Source organism: Tursiops truncatus, chromosome 12 (genome assembly GCF_011762595.2).
Source record: "Tursiops truncatus isolate mTurTru1 chromosome 12, mTurTru1.mat.Y, whole genome shotgun sequence".
Classification (NCBI taxonomy): domain Eukaryota; kingdom Metazoa; phylum Chordata; class Mammalia; order Artiodactyla; family Delphinidae; genus Tursiops; species Tursiops truncatus.
Window position 1 is genome coordinate 31,802,301 of NC_047045.1, and position 17,415 is coordinate 31,819,715.

Here is a 17,415-nt window from a genome sequence, read left to right on the forward strand (position 1 = left end):
TTCTTTGAGCCTCAGTTTCCTCATCTGTAGAAATCAGATAACAATACTTTCCCTACTTATTTCATAGGATTGTTGTAAGGATCAGTGATATAATATGTAAAAAAGTGCTTTGTGGGGGCTTCCCTGGTGGTGCAGTGGTTGGGAGTCCGCCTGCCAATGCAGTGGACACGGGTTCGTGCCCTGGTCCGCGAAGATCCCACATGCAGGGGAGCGGCTGGGCCCGTGAGCCATGGCCGCTGAGCCTGCGCGTCCGGAGCTAGTGCTCCGCAACGGGAGAGGCCACAACAGTGAGAGGCCCGCGTACCGCAAAAAAAAAAAAAAAAAAGTGCTTTGTGAACACATTTGAAGTACAATTATGACGTTAGAACTGGAGAAATTATATAGAATTTCTCCATCATATGTCTCCTAAGGATCTCTTTTCTTTGTCTCTCCAGCCCCTACTTTAGTCAAGCCCTCATCATTTCTACCCTGGTCTGACTATTAAACTAAACTCTCAATTGCTTATTTTATTTTCAGTTTGGTTTCACTTAAATCTGTTTTTTAAACTACTACGAGTGATCTGTCTAAAATGTAGATCTCATCATCTACTTGTCTGTAGGGCTCCCAGTGACTCTCCAGCGTCTGAAGCGTAAAACTGAAACTTCTTAGCCTGGTGGGCCAAGGTCTTTGTCATTCTTTTCAACTTTATTTCTAGTCACTGCCCCCAGTGCTCTTCTCTGCTCCAGCCATACATAACTTCTTGCAGCCATGTGTAGCTACCCGTACCTTTCTGTCTTTGCACGTGCTGTCCGTCTGACTGGATGTCCTTCACCCATCCTACATCTAACTGTTGGGTTCTGACTTACCCCCCAGGTCTCAGCTCAAGGTATATCTTCTGGAGATTTCCCTTGTCCTTCCTCTCCTCCAGGAAGAGCTGAGTGATGCCACACTTAACCTGTCACACCACATAGTAATAACATTGTATTCATGGGAATAATGGTAGTACCTACTTCATAAGATGACTGTGCATTAATATTTGTGATCCTGTCTGTAAATATTTGCCATTATTATTAAGAATTATGGCTATCATTTTGGGGAGAGAGGAATGATACAGATATACTGGAATCCCATTCAGAAACCTCTTTCATTGCATTTGGAGAAGGCTTCTGGAATTTGGTTTTTATCAGAAGTCCGTTGCCAGTGACAATGGCACTATATATAGTGAAGCACACACTATATACACCAATGGAAGTTAATGCTCAACTCAACTAATAACATATATTTAGTTATATCTATTATTGTATTTCGTGTCACAATAATAGAAATACTTCCCCTCATGTTACCTTGTTTTTCTTTTTTTGTTTTTTCCCCTTCTTTTTTAGATGTCAATATACAAGTCTGTTTTAATTCTCCTTGGTCTAGTGGGAGGCTTGTTTGTTTCACGGTCCACACCACTGGAAATGTCAGAAGACAGAAAAAAAAAACAAACCAGAAAGAAGAGCGGGAGGCAGCAGATTTCGTAGGTAATTACTACTTTTGTGATGCTGTGTGGCTAAGTGGTACATCTATTGCTGTTTCCCCTGAACTCCCCTACTTGGATCCATGGGGAGTTATTGTTGTTTGCAGGGAGCTACTAGACTGACCACTTCTTAGTTCTTTCTTCTTTACAAAATATAAGAAGATGGTGAGAATGATACTCAGGTGTGGATGCTCTCAATACAGTGAGAAAAAATGAAGTCGACTATAATGAAAACAGATGTGAACATTTTTCAGTTTTGTTTTGTGAGAAAATACAGGTAATACATCAACGAATCAACTAGATTACATATTTTAAATCATTACTAATAGATAGCAATGTTATTATTTATTAAAATTATATTCTTAGAATTGAAATCATAATCATAGAACCCCTGGTATATGAACGTTAAAATATTAAGTTTTATAGTAATGAATAGGGAGCTTGCCAGGGAAACTACATTTCAGTCTTCTCCCAACTTTGTATTTTTAATGAGGGGAGCACTGATTGTCAGTGTCTATTTACATGTCTCACCGTCAAATGTACTTATGCAGGCAACAGTATTGTCTTTCTGATTTCTGAATACTTGTTTCGGATTCCTCTGCTGGACACAATGCGTTTATTGTACTGATGATTGTAAATGGCAACATTTTTCATTTTTTTTCTAATGTTTTAGATAAGATTTCTAATGACAATTTTTATTTTTACCTCCCCTTCTTAACAGAGTGGAGGATATCTCTTCGTTATTGTTTAAGTTGATGTGCTGAAAATTGTCACTACCTATTCTTGAAAAAATTTTATTTCATTACTTTAATTAACCTAGGCAAAACCAATCCAGCCATTTCTCTAAACTATTATGTATTTCACTCCAAATATCACTTTTAGGCTTAACTGGAAATCTTGTCTCATTAGTCTTATATAAAGCCATGTTATTGTAGTTCCTGGCCCACAGGCATTACTATATATTGGTAGCATTAAATCATAAAAGTTTTCTTCAATTGAATGACGTAAATGGAACCTGCTTGAAAAAATAAGGGCTTTAAAATAAATCTTTAGTGCTTGAATATTACTGCTGAATAACTTCAAAATTAGCTGGATTGTGGTAATTTATATATATGTATAAACATCAAATTGTATGGCTTAAATATATGCAATTTAAATTTGTCAATTATACCTCAGTAAAGCTGGGAAAAAATCTAATTAAGAAAAGGATCATATACACGACACTCAGAGTGTGTACAGACATATAGAAGTAGGCTGGCAAAGAGAAAAAAAAAGGCTTTCCTCTTTGAACTGAAACATTTATGCGGAGAATAAATTGAAATTATGCTGCAGTGTGTTTTGAATATATCAGTCTACATTACTGGACACTAGAAAGCAGATGACTTTCTTAGAGACATTGCTTTTGGGCAGAGCTTCTCAGTGGATAGGAATATAGTGATTTTTAGTTTCTTTCCATATCACAGATTTTGACTTAAGATCATATTCCTTAGAAAAACTTAGAAAAACTTTAGAAGAACTGCCCAAATCCCTTTTAAACCTCTCTGAAAGGATAATATAGTTGCATTATTCCCTCTTAGGTGTCTACAGGCAACTTATTTTATGGGAATAATTGTGTTTGGGAGTAGATTCTTATTTTAATCAGGCTATTTTCTTAACCTCAGATTAAAAAAAAAACTTAAAAATGAGCATTATACTATGTATAGCAATGCTATATTTTGTTTGAAAAACTGAAAAGTTATACAAATATAAAATAATAAAAAAATTGTCATCATAGAAAATTTCAAACATGTACAAAAAAGTGGACAAAATAGTATACTGAAGCCCCATGCCTCCATTTCCTAGCTTCAACAATGACAAATTCATGGCCAATCTTATTTCAGCTCTTTAAGTCATTTTGAGAAAAGGGTGTCTTTTCTGCTATCCATTCTTTCTTCACTTGTTTAGCAGTCACAATTTAACAGTGATTTAAAAAATGTACTTTGTATATACAATGGAATATTGCTCAGCCATAAAAAGGAACGAAATTGGGTCATTTGTAGAGACGTGTATGGACCTAGAGACTGTCATACAGAGTGAAGGAAGTCAGAAAGAGAAAAACAAATATTGTATATTAATACACATATGTGGAATCTAGAAAAATGGTACAGATGAACCATTGTTTCTGCAAGGCAGAAATAGAGACACAGACGTAGAGAACAAACGTATGGATACCAAGGTGGGGAAGCGGGGGGCGAGAGTGGTGGTGGTGGGATGAATTGGGAGATTGGGATTGACATATATACACTAATATGTATAAAACAGATAACTAATAAGAACCTGCTGTATAAAATTCAAAAAAAATGTACTTGGTGAGGCAGCAATAGAGAATATTTTAGGAACTTTCTCTGTCCCTGTTCTCAGTTATTTCAGGTGACAATTCAGTTTTCTTGTAAAGCTATGGTTCGGCTGGAGGGGTGTGGCCAAAACCTTTCTTGTGGCTCTTTTGGTTGTCCTTTGCCTTGATGATGTCCAGCGGCTGATATCCAGCTGTTTTTCCAAAGGGCATGATTTAGGTCTTTAGGTGACACTGAGCTAAGATACAGCCTTACAAAAGTCTTGGCTGTCCTTTCCCTAGTGCCTGTCTTTGCGCAGAGAGTGAAGACTGGTACCCATGGGGCAAGTTTGACCCTCAGAAACAAATGTACTGCCCTTCCAGGGGGAAGCATAGTAGCATTTTGCACCAATCCTCTTTCCAACTTTTTGATGAAAATAATGAACAGTAGAGGGCTTTGCTCTTAAGGAGACACTTCCTTCCTAAGTACTGTCTCTTTGTGTCTTTACTGTCTCCGTTGTGTGTGTACAATGGAGAGAATAGCTCAGGAGACCCTTTGCCTAGCCTATTATGCTGTTATTCCATCTGTCTGTGGAAAACCAGAAAAAAAAAAAAAACCCAACAACAAAAAACTGTGTTAGGTCTTGCCTTATGGCAAATTCTGATCCACAGTTGCTGTTTTCCCACACTTACTTAAGCTTCTTTGCACATCTACTGGCACAAAGGCCTGAGGGCTTCCTTCTGAATGTGAGATACTTTTATACATCCGGGCCCTCTGGCCTTGCCTCTGGCAGATGCAAACAAACAAAAGGCTGCTTGGAGCTGACTTCCAACAGTAGAAACTGGTTACTGGACAGAGCAAGAGAAGCCGTATTAGAACTGCAAGTGTGTGCAGCTACTTGTCTGGAGATTGGCAACATTTTGTAAATTTGGGGGTAATATATCTATTTTTATGTAATCTTTTGAAATGAATTATAAATAAAGAAAGGGCCTCATTGGGGAAAATGACTAATTTTTATGAAAGCCTATTTAAAAATGTAATGTGATTTGAAAATTGATGAACAGTTCCAATAAATTTGGAGGAGGTACTGCATATTATCATGGTACTTACAGAATGCAAAAAAATATAGGTTAATGTATTACAAACAATGCTTTATTTTAAGTTACACCGGGTCTAATTTTGGCTTCCACTGATATAGTGTTGTAATCATCTTACCTCATGTATCAATGACCTGATTGTGCCTGGAGAGTTACTTCATGGACAATAGAAATTTTAGGAAAAATGGAATATGCATATGGCTCTGGGTTATCCATGGCTTCTATTTATTTTGGCTCTCCATCTTCCACCCAGACATAGGATGGGCAGTCAGCTTCTGTTTTGAAGCTTGATAAAGAATAGAAGAAAATTGAAATCAATGGTTATATTTGAAACTTTTGGGAAATTGAGTTTGAAAAATTTATCTGTTTTTAGAATAAATAAGAAACCAAATCATGTAAGAATATTCCCCTCCTCCGTGGCTAATAGTTGTGAAATGTATCTCCTTCTACAACTCCACATTTTTAAGATACTAACCCTTTATTAAGGGGAATGAGAAAACTGAGAATTTCATTATACAAAGTGCATTAACTGAACATTTTGAATAGAGGAAATCAGTAGATGTGGTTGAGAATTTCTAGACTTTGAAGAGAAATAAGATAGAGTAGAATGGTATAGTTAGGTAAATCTTTTTCTCTATTCATGCCTATATTCTTTCAGTTCACATAACTTCTCTCAAAGTTAGAGGCATTTCCATTAAGAAGATCGGATTTTCCATCTGAAAGATGAGAAAGCAAGGGGGAGTAAGATTTCCATCCTGGCCTGTCTTCACTGTGGCTGGTCTACAGATGGCCACCTTTGAGTTCAGCTCCATCTCCAGTCCATTTAGCTGTGGCCCGTGTGGTAGGGTCACTTGCCCTGCAGTGTGAAGCAACTTGTGTGTGATCCGTCGGCAGTGGCTGCTTTCCTTACAACGGAGCTCTGTGTAAAGCAGGACCCAGAAAATTAGTGGAGTCTACCGTGGTTTGTCTCTTACAGCTTTATCTCCAGCTCCTGTTGGCTGACTTTCCAGCCCGTTCTGCAATTGGCTGTGATTTTTCTAGTGCTGCTGCCTTTCCTTATTTTTCTTTCCTCCAAATTAACTTATGTGCCCAGAATTTTTAGAAGATTTTCCTTAGGGCACTTTTGATCCATAATTTCAATTTAATTCCATTTGGAATAAAACTAGATGATCTATTTAAAATTCGGGTGCAGTCTTGCTTTCCTTTGATATTTCAATCTAGTGAAAGGTGGGTGACTGGATAATGGATATCTGTTAAGATTTCCTTGGCAATATTGACATGTTAGTGTGTTTGATTGCACTACTTACCTTCCCATTCCTCCTGCCCAAGGATGCAGGTCACTTGACTGCAGCTGATTCTTCTTGGCATCTGCCACTCTGTGGGGTTTCTGGGAAGCTGGGAGCAGACCATGCCCAGGGTTATCATGTATTGTAAGGGGACTGACAGCTGTGAAGCCAGCATATGGTTTCAGAGACTGGTATCTACCATTTACATCGTGGGTCGCTAGCTACTGGCCAACTAACTGGTTCAGGAATATCCAGTCGCCTTTCTAGAAATTTAGCCTAGTTTCCCAAAGTATATGCTATGAAAAAGGGCTTTCAAGTAAGTTGACAAACTACTGCATAAGATACTATCCTGTTAGAGATTTATAATGAATGTTAACATAATAACTACTCTGAGAAGTCCTTCAGTAAAGAAGCCTGTCTGTCTGTATTTAATTCAGTATTTCTGAAATTTATTTGACCCCAGAACCCTACAGGTAACCCTTATTTCCTAACATCTTCTGGAATTTGTATTAGAAAATAATACATTAAAAAAATTCTGACTTAGCTATTTCTTTTCATGATAAAATACATTTTGCAGGGAATTCTCTGGCAGTCCAGTGGTTAGGACTCAGCGCTTTCACTGTGGGAGCCCGGGTTCAATCCCTGTCAGGGAACTAAGATCCCACAAACTGCATGGCATGGCCAAAAAACCCCAAACAAACAAAAAGATAAAACAACAATAAATACATTTTGCAAAGCAAATTTTCTCTCTGTTGTTATGATGAACCTCTTGTACTGGGTGCTAATTAGTCAACAAAAAGAGTTCATAGTCGTGGAGATAATGTAAGTTGTATGTAACTTCTGATTTAGGTTGTCTTAATAGAGATCTTGATACTTAATGCTTTGAATTTTTTCCAAACTTTATTCTGCCCGTTTTACGCAGAAGTAAGAATGTGACTATGGTGGTGAATAAAGCTGGTGGTGGCTAAGTGAAAAATGAGATGCTCTCACTCTCTCCTGATAAGCCAGGACTTTCAAATGGAAAATCATCCAGTTGAAACAGGAGGGAAGGGGGCAGGTCACAACCTTTGAAAGAATGACAGAGCCTGAGGACGTGACATAAACTGATTAGAACCAAATGGGTCCAAGATGGCAGGCAAGTCAACTTCCACTAGACCTTGAGCCTCAGTATACGCTCATTGTGACACATCAGCAAGCTAAATGACACACCCACAGGCGCCATGACAGTTCCAAGCCCGACCATAAGGATCAAAAAGTGGGTCGTGGCCCAATTCCTGGAAATCCCCGCCCCTTCCTGAAATAGCTGGAATACTCCTCCCACTCATTAGCCTATGAAATTACTCACCCCTATAAAAATGACAACCCCATACCCTTGTGCCTCTCTTGCCTTCCGAGATGGCCCACGCTCTGTCTGTGGAGTGTGTTTCTCTCTAAATAAATCCACTTCTTACCTATCACTTTGTCTCTCACCGAATCCTTTCTGCCATGAGACATCAAGAACCTGAACATCATTAAGTCCTAAAACCAGGTGTGTGATCTCAGTTAGAAGACCGTGAGTTTTGGCCAGGTTTGAGTCCCGGCACGTGGGTTCAAGTTCCAATCTGAGGTGCACAGTTTCACAGTTAGTAACAAAAGTGCCATTACCAGCAAAATGTGCTTCAAGATTCAGATTCCACAGTGTTTTATTGTGGCCCATCCAGTCCAGCGGTCTTTCTTGGCAAGAGTATGTCTTTTTTTATTAAATTAATTAATTAATTAATTAGGTTGCACTGGGTCTTGGTTGCAGCACGTGGGCTCCTTAGTTGCAGCTCACCAGCTCCTTAGTTGTGGCATGCGAACTCTTAGTTGTGGCATGCGTGTGGGATCTAGTTCCCTGACCAGGGATGGAACCTGGGCCCCCTGCACTGGGAGCATGGAGTCTTATCCACTGCGCCACCAGGGAAGTCCCAAGAGTATGTCCTTTTTGACAAGTTAGTTATATACTCTGAGTGACCATCCTAACCTCTTGTTGTTCATGAATTTTTCTGAATTGGTTTATATTTTCAGTTTGTTTCTTAATGTGCTAGACTGAGCTCATGCCTTCAATGGATGAAAGTCAGGGCCATGTCTTCTGTCCCTCTTCCTCCCCCTCTTCAGAATCCCGCTGCCCGCTGGGGCCTTCAGAACCTTTTTGACCTTGCCCTGCCTCTTCACAGTTTCACTGTTACCCATGCCCTGCTGCTGCTCTAGACAAATGTTAAGTGTATTGCCTATGGATATTCCCCTGCCTTATTATCTCTGTGTCTTCCTAAGCAGAAGTTATTGGGCTGATCAATTCATTACACATATATCGAGCACCTACGTTTTGTTCAGCATTGTGTTAGGAACTGAGGAAATTAAGAAGAGTAAGACATAATCCCTGCACTTTCAGAGCTAATAATCTAGGGGAGACAGGAAAATACATCATTTTAATATGTGATGTGTGATGATAGAGGTAGCACAGTGTCCTATGGGAATTATAGGGAGGGTTGCCATACCTAGCCTAGTGTAGTCAGGGAAGGCTTCCTTGAGGAAGTAACCTGAACTGAGACTTGAAGGACAAGCAGGAAATAACTAGATAAAAAGGGACATGGTATTGAGGGCAGGTTTTCCAGGCAGAGGAAAGAAGGACATAGGCATGGAGGTATAAACTATAGGTACTTTGGTACTGCTGAAGTATGAACTTTGAGGCCAAAGAAGGCTGAAGCTGCATCTCTGTATCCTATTCACACATAGATTCAACTCAGGCTGGATGACTTCCTGAAAGGTGGTAGGAACAACTTATCTTTGTCAAGACCCAAGGGTGGCAAGGAGGAAAGCGATCTTGTTGTTTAAAAAGATAACAATACAGAAAGTTGAGAGGATGTGGCTGAGAGTCTCCATTCCCCTGGAATTTTCCTGGCTTTCCTCTATATTTGAATAAGGTATATTTCCTGGTGATGATTCGTCCTACTAGATATTAAGCTAAGGAACACCTGGAAGGCATTATCTTATATCCAAATACTGGACACAGATATCTATCCTGATGGTAGAAAATGAGGATTGAGGTTAATATGTGATTTACATGGTTTAACCATTTATTCAGCAAACATCTTTCTTCATGGGCAGGCATTGTCTTTGGGGCTGTGTGTATGTTGATGAACAAATCAGGTGATTCTTATCCCGTTTCCCCCTGGGAATTTCTTATCCACGAGGGAAGGAAGAAATTATAAAGGTAATTATACTTGTGTTATGCACAGTAGGGGATTCTAACTAGTATGTGAGTACGAGTGTGCTTAGCAATGTTATTCTCAAATAATAGTGGCGGTCTGAGCACTCATACACACAAGAGAAGACGTCAGCTGAGTGTTACCCTTCACACTGGAGTAAAAGCTAATAACTCTGAGGTCACACTCATTAATGTTGGGATTTCCTAGTAAAATGTGGCATATAAAAGACCATCGCGGAGCAAAATCAATCTTAGAAATGATCATTTTATGAGTCAAAGCAAGTTGCTAATATAAAAACCAGACATAAGTCTTTTTACCAAAGCCCAGGAATATTTTAACCAAGGGCTCCATCTGTCAGTAGGGGAACTGCAGTGTGACATCAAGGAGGTTAGGTAATGTCGCCAGAAGCTCACTGTGACAAATGACTGACCCCTTGGGCCACCAACCCTGGCTGCCTGGTGCTCTGCTTGACCCCTGCCGAGTGGCTCCTATTCTCTCACTTCTGACCGGACCACTCCTCTAGCCCGAGGCAGGTATTTTCATTATGATCTATAATAACGTCGAATGGACTTTATAATTGAATGAGGATCATACACTGGAGACTTTTTTTTTTTTTTTTTTTTTTTTTTTTTTTCACTGGAGACTTTTGATGGGCTCATCTCATCAGGATTTGAAGAGGGCTGTACGAGGGAGAGTGGATGGTGGGGGACGGGTCTGAGATGGCAGCCGTGGACCGCACTTGCTTGCTTCTCGCTCTGCTTCTGCGGCCATTTGCTGAAGCAAATCAGAAGCAAGGGGTCTTATCAGTTTTACTGCGGCACGGATTATAAACAAAAATTTGTGTGCTTAGTGACAATGATGAATGAAAGCAGGAAAAAATTCCTGGTTGGAAAGAGCAGCTTGCTGTGTGCACTGTGTATAGAAGTCAACTCTCCTTGGATCTCAGGATTCTTCCTCCTGGTCTGTCATGGACACCACGATCTGTCTGGAAGGAAGCAGTGTCTGCCTGGGTAGGGAGTACTGGCATGAACAGGAAAAGGGTGAACCTACATGTCCTCGCCTTCTTCCCCTAAGCTAATTCTTGCTTACATTTTCTGTTGATCGAATACTTACCCTATTCACCAATGAATGATGAGATACTTTCCAATGAGGCTGTTGCATACAATATTGTGAACAATGAATAAGGTTTAATGAATTGCATAGTTGAAGGGGAGGGGAGAGAGAGGGGTTGAGCAAACGGGTGTGTATTGGGTGAGGTGAAAGAATTAGTCATTGTTTGGTCAATGTAATTATCTTCTCTAATGGACAGAGGCTGTGCAGGAATCATCCCAAATGGAGGAAGAAACTGAGGGAACTCCCTGGTGGTCCAGTGGTTAGGGTTCTGCACTTTCACTGACAAGGGTGCAGGTTCAATCCCTCGTTGTGGAACTAAGATCCCGCAAGCCCTGTAGTGCGGCCAAAAAAAAAAAAATTGTATCTGATATAGGATGTGGGTTGTAACTTGCATTTCATATGTGTCTATCTGGATTACTGGGAATTAACAACATCATACTTGATTCATTCAGTGCCCTCAATACATGTTTGTTAAATTACTTGAGTGCCAGCAGAAAACTAATTTCTTGGCTACGGCCTAGTTTGAATATCAGACACGTGCAACAGTTAGGAAACCACTGCATGGGAGATGGGCTGAGGCAAGGTATGGAGGTGGAATTAGGCAGTATCTGGTGACTACACGAGGAAGCAGAGGATTCCTTGGGAAGCAGTGCCTGCCAGGAAATGGCAAGTGTGAACTCTAGGACAGTTGGGAGAAGGCTTTAATAGTAGACAGCTCCTTCAGGAAGTAAGGAGCCCCTGCAAGCCCTTGGTCAAGGAGTGACACAGTAGAGTAGAGCAGAGAGTGTGAGGCCTTTGAGGGCAGAACAGCATTGACAAGATGAGGACAAGATGGAGACTCCATCTCCAGAGCTGAGATGGTGGGGCCAGAACGGGAGCATGGCTACAAACGTGAGATAGGTTTCAGATGAAGGATTGGAAAAAAACGTGGAGAAGCATTAGATGTGGGGAGGACGGGAAAAATGTGAGTCAGAAATAGCACCAGTTAGAAATCATGGAGTTAACAATTATAGGGTTCCAAAGAAGAAAAAAGCCCTTCAGTGAGGGCCTGTGTAGGAATTGCTAAGGGGGTTTCTCTGCAATTAATGGCAGTTCAGGTTATTATAAGAGAATGGAGAAGAGTGACCTGTGACAGTGTTTTTATGTAGGAGTCTTTCTTGCTTTGGGTCTGTAATGGAGGCAAGAAGTGCTCTCCTTTACCTTAAAAGAGCACGCACAGAATGATTCCTACTTATACTGGGGCTTTTTCTTCAAAATTTAAAAATGTTTACTCAGGAGATACAGAATTGTAGAAACAAACTTTGGAGATTTCTCACAGTGGTGCTAGGAAATGACAAGTGAAAAAGTTCAGTGTTTACCCAATTAGCATATTTAATATTCATATGAATGGTTTTCCTTTGGAAATCCCTGGTTGTGCTTCCCTGGCAGCAGGACTGTTGAAGTCAGTGCTTGTTATTCGAAAACTGTGCGAAGTGGAGAAAGGACTTGAGGACACTGGGAGGGGGTAGGGGAAGCTGGGACGAAGTGAGAGAGCGGCATGGACTTATATATACTACCAGATGTAAAATAGATAGCTAGTGGGAAGCAGCTGCATCGCACAGGGAGATCAGCTCTGTGCTTTGTGACCACCTAGAGGGGTGGGGTAGGGAGGGTGGGAGGGAGATGCAAGAGGGAGGAGATATGGGGACATACGTATATGTATAACTGATTCACTTTGTTATAAAGCAGAAACTAACACAACATTGTAAAGCAATTATACTCCAATAAAGATGTTAAAAAGTAAAATAAAAAAGATAAAAAAATAAAATGCAAAAAAAAAAAAAGAAAACTGTGTGAAGGATCCATAGCAACCTGTTTAGGATCAGTTCCTAAGATCCAGGTCAGAGGTCACCTGCTCTTCTCACAAGATATTTGAGCTTTTTCTTGTGGTTTATATGATTTGTTACGTTATTAATTTATTATTGGGTAACTGGGAAGTAATTCCATCATGTATACATTCTATTAATTCTGTAATGCCCTGTAAACCATATCGTGCTTTCACTGTCATTCATCTGAGGGAGCAGACAGAGTGTCGGTGTGGTTACACAAACTGTTACAACACACACTGAGTGCCTTTTAGTCTGGGTGTTCCAGAAGAAACGGAAGAGCAGGTTGTGATTTTCTTATACAAAATTTAGTAGCCAATTTTGGTACCTATTCTTACCAAAATGTCTCCAATCATGGAACTCTTCTGATTCTCATTGCAATGTAAATTCATATATTGTAATATTTGTTTTGAAAGTTTATATACTGGCTCACCATATGAACATGTTCTCATTGCCTGCTCAGGCCTTTGAGCAATTTTCAGTCTTTTGTTAGCAAATAAAGGCCCTCAGACCCTCCTATTTTGAGCCCCAAGTTTACCAGCTGCTATCCACTACTGGGCCTCATTAGAGGCCTGCTGCTCTGCTGAGAACCACACCACATGCTACACCCTCTCTTGTCTACATATTAGCCTGTTGCTGCTCCTTAAATTACCTGGTACAAAAGCTTGCTGTATTTCTCCACAGAGAGCTACCACTCCTATCCAGTTTGAAGAGGTTCTATATCATGATCTCTCAAACTAATTAAGTTTCGTGGGCAGGCCACAGGTTGCTACAGAGGAACTTTCCTGAAGCCTGATAGCTATGAGGCTTTTTTGGGGGGGGCAAAAGATTATTGCTACTGTAGCTTATGTTCAAAAGTCTCTTTTGAAAATAAAAAAAAAATGCTTTCTTGTTTTTAATCTAGGTAATGTAATTAGTTTTACATTTCAAAAGTTATTTTCTAAGGGAAGTAGACTATATTAATTAAGAACATAGAAAATAAGAGATTTAAAGTTTTTTCAGGTGATGGAGCTAGTAAATATACTGGAAATGTATTTCCATGAAGATTTATTGGAAATCATAGGTTGCATCTGGTATTTATGTTAATTGGGCAATATTTATTTTTTAAAATGAAGAACATTACATCTCTCTAACTTTTAAGAGGGCTTGTTTGTAATTCAGTGGTTTAAGAAAGGGATTAAATAGTGTCAATTTCCTCATGTCAAATAACCAAAAGAAAATTTCAAAAAATTTTCAGGATTTCTGGGAAGAAAATTTTGATATTTTGATTACAAATTCAGAGAGAATAGCGAAATTACAGGTGTTCTAGAGTTCCAGCAAAATGAATTGACGAAAATGTGTCAGCATGGAAGATAAATTGCTGAGTGATTCTTTTTTTTTTTAATTTATTTTTTTATTTATTTCATCCTTGGCTGCGTGGGGTCTTTGTTGCTGTGCGCGGGCTCTCTCTAGCTGCAGCGAGTGTGGGCTTCTCATTGCGGTGGCCTCCCTTGCTGCAGAGCACTGGCTCTAGGCGTGCAGGCCTCAGCAGCTGTAGCACACGGGCTTAGCCGCTCCGCAGCATGTGGGATCCTGTTGGACCAGGGCCCGAACCCGTGTCCCCTGCCTTGGCAGACGGACTGTCAGCCACTGTGCCATCAGGGAAGCCCGCTGAGTGATTCTTTATTAAAAAATTATAGTTTACCAAAAGGACTACTTTAAGTGGTAAACTCTCATGCATTCATAAATAATGCAGTTGACAGAGATTTTACTCACACGTTGATAGTGTTAGGTAGGAAGGTTTGAATTAGGAAGGCTGGTGTATCAACCTCCTGTACCTATTGACATGTCTTTCAAAATAGTATTTGTTTTTTGGCCACGCAGCATGTAGGATCTTAGTTCCCGGACCAGGGATCGAACCTGTTCCCCCTGCAGTGGAAGTGCGGAGTCTTAACCACTGGACTGGCAGGGAAATCCCTCAAAGTAGTATTTTTGACCTGCTCATTGTGTTGATCATGAGTTCTGCTTACTCATTCTTTACTTCCTCCTTTTGTTTCTTCCGTTTGTCCTTTGTCTTTCCATATTTCTGGAGAATCATATTTCTTGCTGAAATATAGCTCTTATATTTCCTCACCTGCTAATTTTTTAGGGGAATTTCATTATTGACCTATTTCATCTCTCTTTTCTCCCTTATTTCATCTCTTCTCTAGTAATACCTTCCTGGTCAGCCAGGCTGGTCTTTCTGGACACTCTCTTAGCTCCTATAAGGGAATGAGAATACCCCTGGCTACCCAACTGTGAGTGTTCCAGGTAAATTTTTGAATGAAATACGTGTACTTAAGTTGTGAGTACGTACAGTAAGGATACAGTATTTGACTGTGAACACTAAATGAGGATACAAGCACCAGGCATTAGGTCATTACAAGGGGGAAATGTCTGGTTACTCAGCCTATAACTCACTTATGGTATAAAGAATTCCTGAATCTAATTAATTTACATGTGTAAATGAGCAGATGATTGTGTCTGCCTAGCACTGTCCTTAGAACTTCAGAGAGATAGTAAGTGCTCTGGATGAGCAGGAGAGTAAAGAATATTTAGGTTAATCAAATCACGTCACACAAGCTTTTTCTATAGCTGCAAATAAACACCTTTTAAAGTAACTTTTGGGCAGGCACAGGGATTGTGGGAGCTTCACCTGCGACTTCAGTGCACACAGCACTTTAACAAGCATTTGTTGATCAGAAATGAACTCTAAGGGGCATGTTTATGGAACCTGTTGTGTCTTGTGGCATGGATGGGTAGACAAGGAGAAGCGATGGGGCATCCTCCCCTTGGAAGATGATTAATTAAACAAATATTTATTAAGTACTTACTATGTGGCAGGCATTGTATTAGGTGCCAGAAAGACAACAGCAAAAAGATAGACATGGTCCCTGTCCTCACGGAGCTCCCGGACTGGTTGGGGAGAGAGACAAATAAACAGAAAATTGTTCTGTGTGTTAATTGGAGCTGTAATGGCAGAGAGCAGAGTGTGCTGAGAGGACAGATTGGTCCTGCAGGTAGTAGAAATCATCCAAGCGTAGGCTCGACTAGAGAAACAAGCCTCGGGTTTCTGGCCTTCACTCTCCTACTGGGGGATTTGGGGTCTGGAAACATCAACATGCGTCTGCAGATCTCCTGGAAACAACCACTGTGGTAGTTATTTCAGGCAGCCGCATAGGGACTTGTCTACTCTTTTTAGCTTACTAAGCCCTAGGGCAATTTTATCTGTTTGGTGTGTGAGTGTGTGGTGTGTGTGTGTATATATATATATATATATATATATATATATATGACACGTATTTTGCCACTTGAAAGTAAGTCATAGACATCGTTCGACTTCAGTATGCATCTCCTAAGATTTATTATTAAGGTTTATTTTCTACATAAATCGTAATAACATCATCTCTAAAAAAATTAACAGTAACTTGATGAAATTATCTAGCATTCAGTCCATGTTAAACTTCCCCTAGTTGTTCAAGAGTGCTTTTTATGGCTAATCTTTGTCCCCAGCCCTGAACAAATATCCAATTAAAGTTTATGCATTATGATGAAAAGTGTTCTATCTTTCTAGTAACTTTCTGCCCAGCAAGTAATCAATATCTTATTTTTTTTTACCTGTCAGATCTATGTTTTTTCTTTTGCTATGTATGTTATATATCTAAAATAATATATAATACTGTTTTGTGTTTAAAATTTTACTTAAGTGGTATTATAGTTTATGTATCATTCAACAGTTTTTCTTAACTCAGTGTGTTTTCAAGATCTATATATGTTAACACACAGAGATCTAATTCATTCATTTTTAACTTCTATAAAATATCATAATTTATTTATCAATTTCTCTATTGAAAGACATTTAGTTGTTTTCATTAGCAAAATTATTTTTACCTTTTCTTTTAGCATTAAATAGAGTGTCAATTATAAAATTAGAAAGGCGTTTTTGTAGGTCAGTTAACTTCTCAGTAAATCTCTCCCTTTGCTCAAGCCCTTCTGAGCCTTCTTCTGCTGCGAACTTGTTTCGAGTTTTAGAACCCAGTTCCTTGGCAGCCCTGGTGTCAGATGGCAGCACAGCCTTCTTTGCTTCCCAGGGACCTCTGCAACCACATTTCTGCTGATGCTGTAGACCAGAAGTTCTCAAGTCTGGCAGCCCATTAGAATTGTCTAAGGAGGTTTAGAGTAGACTGATGCCTATGTGCTACCCTCAGAGGTCCTGAATTATTTGATCTGGGGTGGGGCCTGTGCAGTCACAGTTCAGAGCCATGGTTGATCATTATGGGAGTCACACAGGGTCTTACCGCAAGAAATTGGATAGCTGGGCTGTATCTTAGTTCTGGTGCATTACATTACACTGATGTTGTTGACACCTAGAACCAAAGAACGCTGCAGAAGATAAATGTCTACATTTCCCTTACCCACTAAGCTTTTGGTTCTATTCCACAATTATTGAAACTCTTCCATTGGAATGTGGCAGACGGAAGAACTAAATGTCTGGTTTAATTTAATACTTTTTTTTTTTTTTTTGCGGTACGCGGGCCTCTCACTGTTGTGGCCTCTCCTGTTGCGGAGCACAGGCTCCGGACGCGCAGGCTCAGCGGCCATGGCTCACGGGCCCAGCCGCTCGACGGCATGTGGGATCTTCCCAGACCGGGGCACGAACCTGTGTCCCCTGCATCGGCAGGTGGACTCTCAACCACTGTGCCACCAGGGAAGCCCCTAATTTAATACATTTTAATCTAATCATTTATCTCAGCGTTCTAGGATTAAGGGAACGTTTGTCTCTTCTGAGATATTGATATGTTCCTGTTATTAGATAATGAGAGAGATATCATAGTTAATTATTATTCCCTTTTTGTCTTGGCTCTCAGGAGATTTTCTAGAAGGGAAAACATTTATTGAACCATACAGTGTGGCAGGTGCTTTATCTACATATCTCATTTAATCCTTTAAGTAACCTTTTGATGGTATTATCCCATTTTACATATAAGAAGTTGGGGGT

General features: G+C 40.0%; 1 long non-coding RNA gene across 1 annotated transcript in view; it reads left to right on the plus strand.

The window, feature by feature from the left end:
* Positions 1–912: 912 nt before the first annotated feature.
* The window catches only part of LOC117314438 (uncharacterized), a 420,056-nt gene continuing 403,553 nt past the window's right edge, over positions 913–17,415 (plus strand). Inside the window, exon 1 of the long non-coding RNA XR_004529176.2 lies at positions 913–1,502. This is a non-coding gene — a long non-coding RNA (uncharacterized lncRNA). The remainder of the gene's footprint in view (positions 1,503–17,415) is intronic.